Source organism: Acinonyx jubatus, chromosome D2 (genome assembly GCF_027475565.1).
Source record: "Acinonyx jubatus isolate Ajub_Pintada_27869175 chromosome D2, VMU_Ajub_asm_v1.0, whole genome shotgun sequence".
NCBI lineage: Eukaryota > Metazoa > Chordata > Mammalia > Carnivora > Felidae > Acinonyx > Acinonyx jubatus.
The window spans coordinates 10,893,499-10,908,088 of record NC_069393.1 but is presented as its reverse complement, the minus strand read 5'-3'; the positions used below and the strand labels follow the sequence as shown (position 1 = coordinate 10,908,088).

At 42.4% G+C, this 14,590-nt stretch overlaps 1 protein-coding gene across 3 annotated transcripts in view; it reads right to left on the bottom strand.

Annotated features, from left to right (window-relative positions):
* The window catches only part of ANKRD22 (ankyrin repeat domain 22), a 38,794-nt gene extending 24,556 nt beyond the window's left edge, over positions 1 to 14,238 (bottom strand). For 2 of the 3 annotated variants that reach the window (XM_015079083.3, XM_015079084.3), the window contains exons 1-2: positions 13,982 to 14,238; positions 6,839 to 7,009 (exon numbers count right to left, since the gene is read on the bottom strand). The gene's annotated coding sequence lies outside the window, so the exon portion shown is untranslated. Of the gene's footprint in view, positions 1 to 3,906; positions 4,048 to 6,838; positions 7,010 to 13,981 lie in introns of all 3 variants that reach the window. The other variant, XM_053207762.1, reaches the window with a different exon arrangement.
* Between the last annotated feature and the right edge of the window lie 352 nt (positions 14,239 to 14,590).

Genomic DNA, 14,590 nt, shown 5'->3' with positions numbered 1-14,590 from the left:
AAAGTCACTTGGCTTATTACATATTTTATTTTATTTTTTTAAGTTTATTTATTGTGAGAGAGAGCAAGAGAGACACAGAGATAGAGAGAGAGAGAGAAAGAGAGAGAGAATGAGTGAGGGAAGGGTAGAGAGAGAGTTTCTCTCTCTTTGAGAGAGAAACGCAAGTAGGCTCCATGTTGTCAGCACAGAGCCTCTACGTGGGGTTCTATCTCATGAACCGTGAGATCACGACCAGAGCCAAAATCAAGACTCGCATGCTCAAACAACTGAGCCACCCAGGCCCCCTATGCTGTTACGTATCTTAAATGGAATTACCAGGTGACTTGGCCAAACGTTCTAATATGCCGAATCTCTTTAACCTTATACATTTGTATACTAAATATCACACCAAATACTCACACACTATCTCTGAACACAATCAGAGCAAAGCGTGAAAATTTCCCAGAATTAGAACACTCACACACACCTATGGGAGAACTAGTTTCAACCATCCCGAGCAAACTGTTGGGATTCTTCCAATCATTGAAGTTTCTTCAGTGGCCAAGAACAGGGGCCAGGACCCAAGGCCTGAGCCTACATATATTCAAGGAACTTCTTCCTACACCACTGATGGACATGATGAGCTACTTTTATACGTGTTATTACAAGAATTACATCCTTTGCCTTGGACTTGGCATTAGGACCAATCTCCTGGGAGTTTAAGAATTAGCTAATTCTTTGGGCTCCTGGCTGGCTCAGTCCATAGAGCATGTGACTCTTAATCTGGAGACTGTAAATTCCATCCCCACATTGGGTGTAGGGGTTGCTTTAAAAAAATGTTTTTCTTGGGGCGCCTGGGTGGCGCAGTCGGTTAAGCGTCCGACTTCAGCCAGGTCACGATCTCGCGGTCCGGGAGTTCGAGCCCCGCGTCAGGCTCTGGGCTGATGGCTCAGAGCCTGGAGCCTGTTTCCGATCCTGTGTCTCCCTCTCTCTCTGCCCCTCCCCCGTTCATGCTCTGTCTCTCTCTATCCCAAAAATAAAATTAAAAAAAACGTTGAAAAAAAAATTAAAAAAAAAATGTTTTTCTTAAACACAAAAGAATTAACTAATTTTTCTGTTGAAGGTGGAAGTGTGCAATAACCACTAAAATTGCGGCTGACTTCCCTTTTGGCTTGGTTCGATTTTGCATTTTTTAAACGTCTTAAGACCTTTTCGGTGTCCTTCCTTTTGATGTAAGCATTAATGTTATTTCCACTGGGTACTTCATGCTCTTACGCAATCTCCTGCAACTCCTTTTAGCTTCTTTTGTAACCTCTTTTAACTAAGTGGTGTGGACAGACCTCTTCACTCTCGCTACCTCTCTGCTAAGATTGCTTCCTTCTCCACGCTTCTTCCTCCCTGATTGACCTCGAGAGGCTTCTTTAATTTCCTGTCAGGACCCAAACTCATCTGATGGGATTCCGCATGTCTCTCTAGACTGCATCTCCAAGGAGAGCAGAATACACCACCCTAAAACACGCCTGTTTGGCATGAGGATTGTTTTGACTTGGTTGTTTCTGAAAGCCTGCAGACACACAGGAGAATCTCTGAAAACAGAGCGGAATCTACCTTTCTGTAAAGGACACCTACCCTTGGCAAAGAAATCTCTATTTTTAAGGTGTCTCCCTCTGGAAGAGTAGACTGACTCTAAATCTCGTTTGGAGATTAATTCTCCAATTAATGGAGAAGACAATGGCTTAAATCTAGAGAACAAATGACGCTGTTTACTGTGTTTTTACCGGTAGCATCCCATAACTTTCCCCACCCTCAAACATCTTCTTTTTTCTTTAGCTGGAGATGGTGTTTAAGGCATTGGTTTGGGCCACTTCAAGGGATTTTACTCAGTTTTCCTGGGTCTCCCATATGTACACATGAGGTACGCATGTTACTGAACTTCAGTTTGTTTTCTTCTTCTTAATGCCTCTTTCATTATGCAGGGTTCTCAGCCACAGAACCTCGAAGGGAAGAGGAATGATTCTTTTTCCTCCCCTACAGTCTGGCTTTAAAGGCACAAAACTATTATAATTATGGAAGAGCAACTGCTTCCATGTAGGGTTGCCTCTTAAAAACAAGCCAATAAAAAAGCAATCGACTCATTGCCATTGGTAAGAACACTCTAGGCCAATGAGTCTCGACCAGCGACGACTTGGCCCCCAGGTAGGACTGCCAGATTTAGCAAATAAAAATACAGGATGTTTAGGGGCGCCTGGGTGACTCAGTTGGTTAAGTGGCCAACTTAAGCTCAGATCATGATCTCACAGTCTGTGAGTTTGAGCCCCGCATCGGGCAGCTCAGAGCCTGGTGCCTGCTTCGGATTCTGTGTCTCCCTCTCTCTCTGCCTCTCCCCTGCTCTCTCTCTTTCTCTCAAAAATAAATAAACATTAAAACAATTTTTCTCAATACAGGATGTTTAGTTAAATTTGAATTTTAGATAAATTTCTGAAATACCGCACGGGGCATGCTTATACTAAACAATTGTGTTGTCTAACTGAAAATTAAAGGTATTTGACAATGTCTGGAGATATTTTTGGTTGTCACCACCAGGAGTGGGGGCAAGCTCCTGGCATCTAGAGGGCAGAAGGCCAGGAATGCTGTTACACAAATTCCGGTGCTCGGAACGGCACATCACAGCCAAGAATTACCCTGTTCAAAACAGTGCAAGGGTAGAGAAAACCTCATCGAGGCCAATGGGAGAATTTAATGTGAAAGAAGGGGACTTGATGAATTACAGTGTGGGAATGGAACATGGTTGCAGAGAGGGGAAAATAATCTTTTTCCTTCTACCCTTCTAGGTTCTTGGCTGGGGTTCTCTAACATAAGATAGGTTAACAAGAGAAAAATGAAGAGAAGTTTGTTATATCTCATATCTGTATAGAAGAAGCTCGGGGATGTGGAAGTCAAAGAGGTGTTTAGCATTTAGGTTATATACCAACTTAGGCTGATGGAAAAGAGGATCTGGGGAGGGGATGGAAGGAAAGGGGGAAGCGAGTTACGGACAGGTGACCAGGGAAGGTGCTGCAAACAAGCGATGTTCAGTAAGGTTTGTTAGGCAGATTTAATTCAGTGTCTTCTCTACAGCTAAGAGGTAAGAGTGCATTACAAATTGAAATTTCCTTTATAGATGTAAATTTCCTTCATAAAAGGAAAACTTGTGCTCTGTTTTTCAAGCTTTTCTTGCACCTATTGGTTCTCAAAGGCCATTAGCTCAGAAAAACCCATGTGCCAAAGAGGCATATTTTAGGGTGATAGATTCTGGTACTCCTCATGTTGAAACACTGTCGTAATGGATAACTTTATGCACGATGGATACATTTTTCAATTAAAAAAAAATTTTTTTAAGTAGGCTCCATGCCCCAGATGGAACCCAACACAGGGCTTGAACTCACAACCCTACACCCTGAGATCAAGACCTGAGCTTAGACCAAGAAAGTGGACTTGAGGCAGACAAGAGAGAAAACAGCAAGATGAGATGAGTTAGGAGGCCACTGCATTAGGTCAGCAGAGAGATACTAGGACCTAAGGCAGGAGAGCAGCAGTGGGGGTGGAGAGAAGAGGAGGAAATCCGAAGGAGGTAGAAATAACGGGCTTTTTGTTGAAAATGCATCGGGAGGCTGTGTTGAAATAAATTTCTATGTCCAAGATGGAGTCAGACCTGCTCAGAATGCCACATCAGCAAACCAAAACCGAAACAACTTTCTTATTCTTATAAATGATCCATCTGACCAGAAAGGCGGTATTTGCACCCAGTCAATCCCCAACTGCCAAGAATCGGTGCTGATACATAGTTCTAAGTAAGGTCAGTTACGCAACCCTGGCCAATTAGTTCACACCAAATACGTTTTCCTTATTCCCTGACTGACCTGCTAGCCTTAGAAGGAAATACCTGACCTCCTAGCCACGGATGCCCTGTTTCCGTGTTGTGCTGCTTCTAACGCTCTCTTGAACTCACTTCTGTGCAATCATCATCTCTTCGGGAGAGTGTCCCGGCACCGTGGGGCACTGACTCCCTCAAGCCACGGCTTCTTCTCCCTTGAATAAAGGACATCACGTGAAATTGTTTTATTGTCGTCATTTGACAACTGTTGTCTCCTGGCACCAAATACACGTCTGCATATGTTGCTGTGGGACGCTCACACTGGCTCTCCGTGAGCTGTTTCTCTTTTCCCCGTTGGCCTCCTGTTAGATTTCCCCCATAGGGAGCACTGAGGGAGGACAGTAAGACTAAGGAGGCAGAAAAAGAGCTGCCCTTTCCTATGTGTTTGCTGATCCCATTAGCATAAACCCAGCCATAGCCCTTGATCTTGGAAACGGCCATTGGTCTGGCTTTTTCCCTGCCTTCCCTAAACCAGCCTAATCACACCCTTTAGAGGTACCAATACCAACCATCTCCCGCCTCCAGCTCAACCAGGTGTAACTCCTCCCCTGAGCTCTTGTAGTGGTAGCCGCAAGCAGATAGTAACCCCTTCTCAATGGCTGGGCCCCAAGAATTTCAGGGTCCTTCCCACAAGCTCCTAAGTGCTGGTAACCCCAACCTCTGTTCTCTGTTCCCACAGTCCAAGAGATGGTAGCCCCTCCTGGGGCTCTCTGTCACCCCAATGTTCTCCTTTGGCCTTTTCAGACTTGCAATACCCACCGAACGGATTCCTTGTATTAAATTCTTTTGGTTAAAATAACTAGTGTGGTTTTCCTTACTGGGGTCTGACTGATATAGTACTCTAGAGATGTGCAGAAGCTACAAATAGCAGGAATTCTCAAGCTGATAGAAGGGACACGGGGAATCCCAGATCAAGGACCGCACGCACGTGTCCCGCTTGGCGCCTTTCGCCGAAACGCGAAATACTGGAAGGGAAATAAGATGAGGGAAGGACTGGGGAGACACAGTCGGTTCCAGTTTGCACAAGTTGTGTTTAGCACGTCTAAGTGCAGATACACAATAGGAAGTTTGTTATGTGGTTGCAGAAGTTTACAGTCAGAGTTGAGGCAGAGATTTGCCGAGAATTATCAGCAAATAGACCCGTAGTTCCCAAAGAAATGAGAGAGGTTAGATACCTTATTAGAGTCTTTCCGCTCATACACAACCTGTATAAATTCCTTGATTGGATAGGGTCATTCTCCTTAAATAACACAACAGCTTTTTCTTGTCATTTTAGCACGTTTAAATGTTAACAATGGCTATCTAATCAAATAAGTACTTTTGCTAATCAGAATGTTTGCGTTTCCGAGTTTTATACGTCAGAGCTCAGCCATCTCCTCCCATAATTCTCTTGCTTGTGACACCTTTTTATATTTTTTGTTTGCTTAAAAGGAAGCCCAGGATTCTGAGGCCAAATTGCAATAATAATCATTGTTTTGTACCAATGTAGGGTTTTTTACTCAAAGACTTAAAAAATCTTGTCAAATTTGAAATCACTTTTGAATTTTCCAGTTATTAAGAAACTGATGGTAATGGAAAAAGGAAATGGGGTCAGCCAACCCTTAAAATAAAAACACACATTGGCATCATAAGTTTAAATGTAAAACAGGTCACTTAGTTCTTTAGCACTTAGGCAACACTTAATTCTCCGTGTGTTCTATTTCTGTGTCATCCTCTGTCATGTACTCACAGAATTAGTAATTATCATGTGCTTTCATGGAAATGCAAAGAGTTGGGCGCCCGGATGGCTCAGTCGGTTAAGCATCAGACTCTTAAACTTGGCTCAGGTCATGATCTCACGGTTGGTAAGATTGAGCCCTATGTTGGGCTCCATTGTACTGACTGCAAGAAGCCTGCTTGGGATTCTCCCTCTTCCTCTCTGTCTCTGACCCTCCCCCACTTGTGTTCTCTCTCTCTCCCCCTCTCCTCTCTCTCTCCCTCTCCCTCTCTCCCAATGAATAAGTAAACTTAAAAAAACTGCAAAGAGTAAACTCATGCTCCTGGTCCCACAATCACTGGGATGCTATGATTTGTGTTGCTTAATTTTTTAGATAACTTCACGTATCTGAGACAAGAGCTTATTTTTATTTCTTGGTAAAAACAGAAAACCACTGACAAATTCTGTTACGGTGGATGACTGTTTCGGGATATAACCAACTACTTCTGCAAGCTGTCCACTCTTCCTCCAATGACTCAGGAATGTGTTGGATGAATTAAATTATAAGGCTCTTACAATTTTGCGGTAAAACCAGTTTCACAGTATGAGACAAGCTATACTCTTTAGGGTGTGGGTTTACTGCTCTGCCCCAGGACGGAGGATGTTGCCTACTTTATTTACACTTAGAACTACAATTTTCTCTCACTCCTGGTGCTTTGTGGGGCTTGAAAAAGAGGTGATTCATATCAACATTCTTGTGGGGCCTTAACGTTCGTTGCGTTACATTCCCTTCTGAGGTTATGAAATGCAGTCTCAAGTTTTTATGGGGTTTCATTGGTTTTGTTACATTTTATAATAAAGTGTTGCATTTGGATTTTGTTGTTTTGTTTCTTAAATTAAGCTATCGTTAAGGTCACGGCTGTCAGACTTTGGTGGGCCAGATTCTGATCCTTCCTCTTTAGAAATTGACCTATTTGGGGCACCTGGGTGGCTCAATTGGTTAAGCATCCGACTTCTGTTCAGGTCATGATCTCATGGTTCATGAGTTCGAGCCCCACGTGGGGCTCTGTGCTGACAGCTCAGATCCTGGAACCTGCTTCGGATTCTGTGTCTCCCTCTCTCTCTGTCCTTCAAACTCAGGATCCTGTTCCTGAGATCAAGAGTCACATGCTCTTCCAACTGAGCCAGTCAGGTATCCCGCCCCCCACATCCTTATTTTTTAAGTCAAACTGTAAGTGGGTTGAACCTACTTTCCAACGCTTTGAAGACATCCAAGATGGCTCACATACTGGGTTTTCCCCCTTCCTTGGGACATATCAGAAGCCTTGGTTTCTTTTTTTTTTTTTTTTTTTTTATCTTTCCGGTCTTTTTGATCTTCTTGGACAGGAGGCATTCATCTGGTTCCAAAGGCAGTTTTGGACCTGTATATAAATGCATTTGAATATGAGATTCTAAAAATTCTTCACATAAAATTAATGAAGCTGGATAATGAATAATATTCCTGACCTTAATGCCTCTACTCTCTCAACAGCAATACTCATTTCTCGATAGGCCATTTTGGGGCCAGAACTGCCTGCTCATTTCTATTCTAGGCAGAAAACCTAAAAAAGACCTTATGGTAAATAACCCATGAAATAGGAATGGATTCATGCATGCGTCTGAATTGCTGGGACCAAGGTTTGGACCTACCAAATTTCCTACACTAGATTTTTCTTCCTTGGCCATCAACATTTGTTTGTTTCTCTTCTTTTAACTAATGTGTGCTCAGTGGGGATGATATCACTCCCCGCTCCAAGCAAAATTACTTCTTGGAGAGAGAAAGAAAAACGGATAATTTTCATGACTATAGCCCAGATATAAATATAGTACATAAATGGATATACAGTGTATCTGTGATACTAAAATTTCACAGAGGAGGGTCAATTACAGAAGGACGTCTACAGAGTTTCCTTAAAAAGAAACATGAAGGAAAGTTTGAGAAACACTGCTTCGACTGATTTCGATCTTAATTTTCTAGTTTGTAAAATAAACAACTTCTGAGGTTGGAAAATAAAGAAGAAACTGATTTCCGAGCAACCTGCTGCACAAGCAATCCATGCGCCTAGCATCACCAAGCACCCAGATGTCACTCACTGCTCCGGGGAGTAGTCTGAGCCCTTTACGTGTATTAACTCCTCTAAGATGGTCAACAGTCCTTGACCACATTAAACCCAACAATGATTTAACAGGCGGGGGATTGAACAGATGTGTCTCTGAGGCACAGAGACATTAAGTAACGCACCAGGGTCACACAACTAATAAACGGCAATATGAGGGTCAAAACCCACGACACGTAGTTTCAGATTCTGTCACTCTAGCCATTATCGTCTATGGCCTCTCTTTCGGTACACAGCCTTCCCCTCGTCCAACGGGTATGTGTGCACCTAATTAATGAACTTGCAAAAAGTGATTTTTGTGTGCGTGCAATTATTCACATCCTACCTTTGCCCTGGGACAGTACCTAATGACACTCTTTCCTGTCACAAAATGGTCTTCAATGTCGTGTCTCGTGATGACATTCACGTTTCCTTGGTATTGATGCTAACCGCTCTCATCAATTTAGCACTTACCATGGCCAACCCCTCTCTGCCAGGAGCTTCACGGATATCGTCTAGTTCAATGGTCAAAGTACTTCCTCAAGATGATAACACAAAAATACTAGCTGGATGTATTGAGTGCTTACTATTCCCTGGACACATCTCAGGGACCACATCCCCATTAGTGCTCTTTTGCAATAACCCGCTGAGGCTGACACTGTTATTGTCCCCGTTTGTGCTGATGAGAAAACTAAGACTCTGAGAAGCAAAATTGTCTGCTCCAAATCAGCAGGTGGCAAGTGGCAGGACACAGCCGAAGGCCTTCGGCCAAACTACTGGACGCTCCTGCTACCTCCAAGACACCATAATGAACTTGGTCTTAATGCACTTTAGTCCGTAGAGGCAGGTGGACTTCCTGCTGCCATGATGGCGTCTTGATTCCCAGAGCTTGGCTCATTTTTGGCTCCCCAGACACCACTAGACCTCTAATACTTCAGATTGCTGATTGCGGGCTTGTATTTCCTGACCTTCTTCCAAGTTCAACTTGCCCTGTTGCCTGACAACACGGGCATTATTAACTCTGACAAACAAATGGCACAGAAGATAAATCCGTCATTCTTAGAATGTTCCCCACTCGGAGAGGCTCGTCTTGACACCTGCCCAGAGGCACATGGCATCATTTGCAGCACTCTTTGCAGGTGGGCCAAACAGGAAGGCCAAATTAGCCAAGAGCTAGCGTCAGGTTTCCTGTGCGATTTTAAGAGGAAAAATATTGAACATGTAGGAGCCAATTTTTTTTTTTTTGTATTTTGTGTTTAAAAATATTAAGTAGGAAGAAAAGTAACAAAGTGTTCACATTTACTGTGGCTATTTTATATCTCCAAGGAGATGATGATTAAAAAATGCTATTTTCCAACTGTCATCCTCCATGTTTCAATGCGTGTCTTTGAAATTGTAAAAAAAGAGAGAAATATGCAAAACCATTCCCCGAGGGGGAAAAAATAAACTTTCCTGAAGGAAATTGATGGTGTGGCCAAGTTAGTGAGCTGAGCTCCCCGTGAGTTTTTGAACCTAGTTTGAACCAAATAGTGACACTCAGTTGGCAATTCTGACCCTTAGGGGACTATATTCAGGACTTTGGCAGTGATTCAGGAAGAAACAAAGTAAGGGAGAAGGAAAGAACAATCTGACAAAGAAAGATGTGAAAGATGTGAAATACGAGCCCTTCCTATACATACATTCGGCCCACAGATTCAGCATGGCGGCCAAGGGCAGGCAGACCCAAGATGGGCCCCTCGGGCGTGAAGGTCATTTTGAGTTAAATGCAATCAAAACCCAGCAAATTCAGAAAAAAGCTCTTTACCTCCCCACTGGACTGCCAAAAAGAATTCAGATAGAGGACTTGCTCCAGTAAGAGAGCGATCACTACCGGTAACTATGTTATGATATGAGGAGTAGTAGAGAGGGAGGAGCCTAGCAAGGGCTGTGTGATCAAAGTCCTCTGTCCTACTGTTTCTGAAGGGCCCAGTATACATTCGTTTACAAACATTTGCTCTTTATCTTCCCGTGAAGTGCATTCCTTCCTTTGAAGTCCCAGACCCCTCGCTCCTTCTCCTCAGTTCAAACTCACACATATACCTCATTTTGCCTGACTGCCTTTGGAATTCCCACGTCTACGTGGATTCCACACACACACAAAATTAAATTTGGTTTTCTCCTGTTAGTCTGTCTCATGTCAATGGCAATTGGCTTCTTAGTCCAGACAGAAGGGTCTTGAAGGGCAGAGAGAATTCTTCCTCTTCAGCATCGGTTAAGCACACAAAGAAGCCTGATGATCCAAGGTGGAACATTCCATACATTTTCAGGTGTTTGATGTCCCGCAAGGTTTAACCCCAGAACAGATGGAATGTAAGACGTGACAGCCACTCTGGAAAGTTTTTTGGAAATATGTACTGCAGTTCTACACATGAATATCCTAGGACCAGAAAATTCGTTTTAGAAACTTAAAATAAAATTTTTGTAATGTTTATTTATTTTTGAGAGACAGAGACAGAGTACAAGCGGGGCAGGGGCAGAGAGAGAGGGAGACACAGAATCTGAAGCAGGCTCCAGGCTCCAAGCTGTCAGCAAAGAGCCTGATGCGGGGCTTGAACTCACGAACCATGAGATCATGACCTGAGCAGAAGTCAGACACTGAACCGACTGAGCCGCCCAGGCACCCCCAGAAAATTCTATTCTTAGTATACACTTAACCCAAATGGAAATACCAAAGACATCAAAAAATGTTCAAGTGGCATTATCTGTCATAAACAAAGTTGGACTCCACCCAAATTCCATCAACTGTGGAAGAGATCAATAACTTTTGTTATGGCAATATAATGGAATACTATATAACAGTACAAATGAACAGACCGTTGTCACATGCAAACATATGGGTGAATCCCACAAGCGTAACGTCGAGCAAAGAACCCAGACACAAAAGAGCACGTACATACAATTCCATTTTTTATGAAGTTCAAAAAAGCAAACTAATACAAGATATTAGAATCAGAGTAGTGGTTATCTGAGGCGAAGGGATGGAAATGGTCATTGGGAGGCATTGAGAGAGTTTCTGGGTACTGCTAATGTTCTATTTCTTGACCTGGGGTAGGAATTCCCAGGTATCTTAACTTTAGGATAATTAATTGAGCTTATGATTTGCACATGTCCCTACATGTATGCTACTCTTAAGCATCACACACACACACACACACACACACACACACACACATCAAGGCTTCTACCCAATGAATAGACTTACACCTCCAACAAATACGATTTTCTAGGATCCTCTCTCCCCCAGTGCTGCCTCCCCACTCCCACCAGCCCACCATCCTCTTAGAGAATCCTCCCACCTCCAGTCCTGCCCTCCCCTTGCTGCCCCAGTGGTGCTGACTGAGTCACACTTGTGGTTGTGGTAGGCCTTGGACACCTGTAGCACCTACCCCAGCATCACCCATGGCCAAATAAGAAGCCATCTTGTTTGTGAAACATGATAGGAGAAACTGGAATCTGGCCACATCCCTCTTCTTTTCCTAGAAGGATCCTGCTGTGCCCTGACAAAGCACCCAAAACAGTCAGGGGGAAAGCAGAAGTATCATTACTAGTTAAGAGTGCCATCTGGTGTATTTTCGGCCAAGTGGCTCAAACATCTCTGCTACGAGTCATGGAATTTAGAGCCTTTCCCTGAAGGACATTAGAGACCTCTGTCTTTGGACTTAACCTTTGACAAAGTCCTAAGAATTCCTGTCATGTATCAATTGGAGAAATCTAGAATAACTACTGATGTAGTGGACATTTGTCTTTTTTTTCCTGTTATCCTGAACAAGCTATGTTTGGAGACTTTCCCAGTACGGAAACTACAGGAAAATAAATATTGGATTTCCCGGACTCCCTTTACATCAGGCATCACATGACCTAGGGGCCACCAGTTAGAAGCACCTGTCACATGAACTTAGAATCGGAAGATCAGAAGAGAAAAGCCCGAGACTGCCATTTCCATTCTAGTGATCGTCCTCCATTTCTAAAGACAGCAAAGGAGCAATTCCAGCAGCAGCGAGGTGTAAGGACTAAAGGTTTGAAATTTCGCTCTACTTACAGGCTAATAGGCTCACTTGCCAGTTTCATGGATGCTGGTAGAAGATGCTAAACCCTTCGGTCAGAGACACAGGGCTCTATTACTCAAAGCACATCAAGCATCATGAACATTCGCACATACAGCAGGTGCCGTTGGCCCTAATTCTCATGGGAGCAAAGCAGATGGGCCAGACAGATGCCTGAACACAGAGGGGAACACACTGGATCTTTTATAATGGGCAGTAAGCATGTCTAACCTTTGTTCTGTAGGGAAATACTGTCTTTACCTTCCAAAGAGATATATATATATATACTGTTATATATATATATATATATATATATATATATATATATATATATACTGTTTTATATATATATATATATAACAGTTTTACTGTTTTTTACTGTTTACTGTTTACTGGTTTTACCGTTATACAGTAAATATATAACAGTATATATATAACAATATATATATATAACAGTAAAACCAGTTAACAGTAAATAGTAAAAAACAGTAAAACTGTTTTATATATATATAATATATATAAATTACATATATGACATTTTATATATATTTTTCATATATTCATATTCATATATATTTCATATATTTCATATATATATGACAATTATATATATATATATGACAGTAAAACCATATGTATATATATGATTTTACTATTAAAATTTTGGTCTATTTCCATCCAGTTACTTTTTTCCTTCCATAGGTTTTTGTGTGTTTCATTTACATAGTTACAATTAAATTGGATATGCGGTCAAATTGGATATATGTAGTTATAATCAAATATGTATACCAACATACATTGGTATTTTGCTATATATACTCTAGGTAACTGCCGAACCTTTATTTGGAGCAGGCTATGTAGTATTCTATAGCAGATATAACTGCACAGATTTTTATATTCTCTTATGGATGTTTGGTCTGTTTCTTTTAGCACTAGGAAGAATATATTTGGCTGTAAATTACGTTCTATATTTGAGAAGATGTCTGTAAGGTAGATCTAGTCATCTGGTTTCTGGGAAACTAGAGATACAAAAATCTTTGAAGGTTGTCATTCATTTCACTGAATTACCTTCCCAGTCATGTTTGTGACAATTCATCCTCTGTGCATGCTGTCAATATGGAAGTGACCATTTTACCACACCCTCACCAGCATCTTTGTTAATTCAGTATAATGAAAAACAGCACCTCTTTAAAATACGCACATTTTGTCCTGGATGGATAGTCTGCAACAAAGGCAACCAGGGCCTCTGTTTGTAAGACATGAAGAAAAGCAAGGCGCCAATGGAGAAATGTCTCCTAACCCGGGGTTCCATGACCAGGGTTGATGAAATCGGAAGTGTTAATTGCAGTGACTCAACTGAACAATGGTACCCGTGGTGCCTTTACCACACCAGTTTTGCATCATTGTTTCCAGCATTGGCTCTGGCTGCATTGTCTACAAACCTGATTTGCGGACCCGTGTGGAGTTAGTCAGCTCCGGCCAATATTTTCTGCTTGGTTTCTTTCACTCACACCTGCACATTCTGACTGATACACTAAAGACGTGGTGACTTCATTGGAAAATGCCTATGCATATCCATTTCTTGCCCTTTATTTTTGTTGGTTCACTTAGTCTCTTAGATGTCGGGTAAACCATCTGCCATCTCATCCACTAAAGGCAGATAGAAGATATCTCCTAGTCCAGTCTTAAAGAAAAACGAAGTGGGCTCTGTATCACCCACAGCTCCTGGAGCTGAGGTTAAATCCCCAGATAACACACTTCTTTTTTTTTTTAGTGGTTATTTATTTAGTTTTGAGAGATAGAGAGTGAGAAGGGGAGGGGCAAAGCAGGAGAGAGAGAGAATCCCAAGCAGGCTCAGCACTGTTGGCACAGAACGTGATGCGGGGCTCAACTCACCACCTGAGCTGAGATCAAGCTTAATTTACTGAGCTACCCAGGAATCCTCCCCTCCCCCACCAGATAATACACTTTCTGAAGGTTTTGGATCCCTGGCCTGCAAGTTGCTAGGACCCGGGAGATTTTGTCTTAATCTAGGATATAATGAAGCTTGGCTTCATGAGGACCACTGATGAGTTTATACATTTGTTGACCGTGTACTCCCCACAGAGCTTCCGAGGATAGAGTTTCACGGGAGCAAAGCACACGTGGCGATGACGAAATGTAAAGTTAGACTTACGTGTCCTGAGTGATGTTAAGTGAACACCTGGCTGGTTCTTTCTAGACCGACATGGTCCTTCATGTGCCCTTGAACTCCATGATGTCCGAGAAAAGAACATGGGAGTTTCTGCGGGGCAGTGACCAGCCCTCCAGGATTAGGATGACAGACGTCACTGAAAAGTATCGACACGAGCTTAATCAGGGGCATGCGGCTGGCTCTGTCAGTGGAGCGTGCAACTCCCGATCTTGGGGTCATGAGTTCGAGCCCCATGTTGGGTGGAGAGATTACCTAAAGAATTAAAACTTCAAAAAATTAAAAACTGAAAAAGACAAGCTTTGTAACAGTATTTCAAATGAGAACAATGTTATTTAATCTTGGCTGAGTGTTTACCATATGCCAGGAACCATACATTAAATGCAGTGTCTTAGTTAAACATCCCACAAACCTTAAAGTAGATATTATTATCATTTGAGGCTCAGAGAAGTTCGGTAGTTTATCTTCAAGAGCTTGCAAGTGATTGATCCAGGACTCCTATGGCATCTGCCTCAGTGCTAGGTATTTAGAAGTCACCTGGTGGCAATCTGTTGAGCAGACACAGTTGGAGGGGAGAATTATATTGTAAGAATA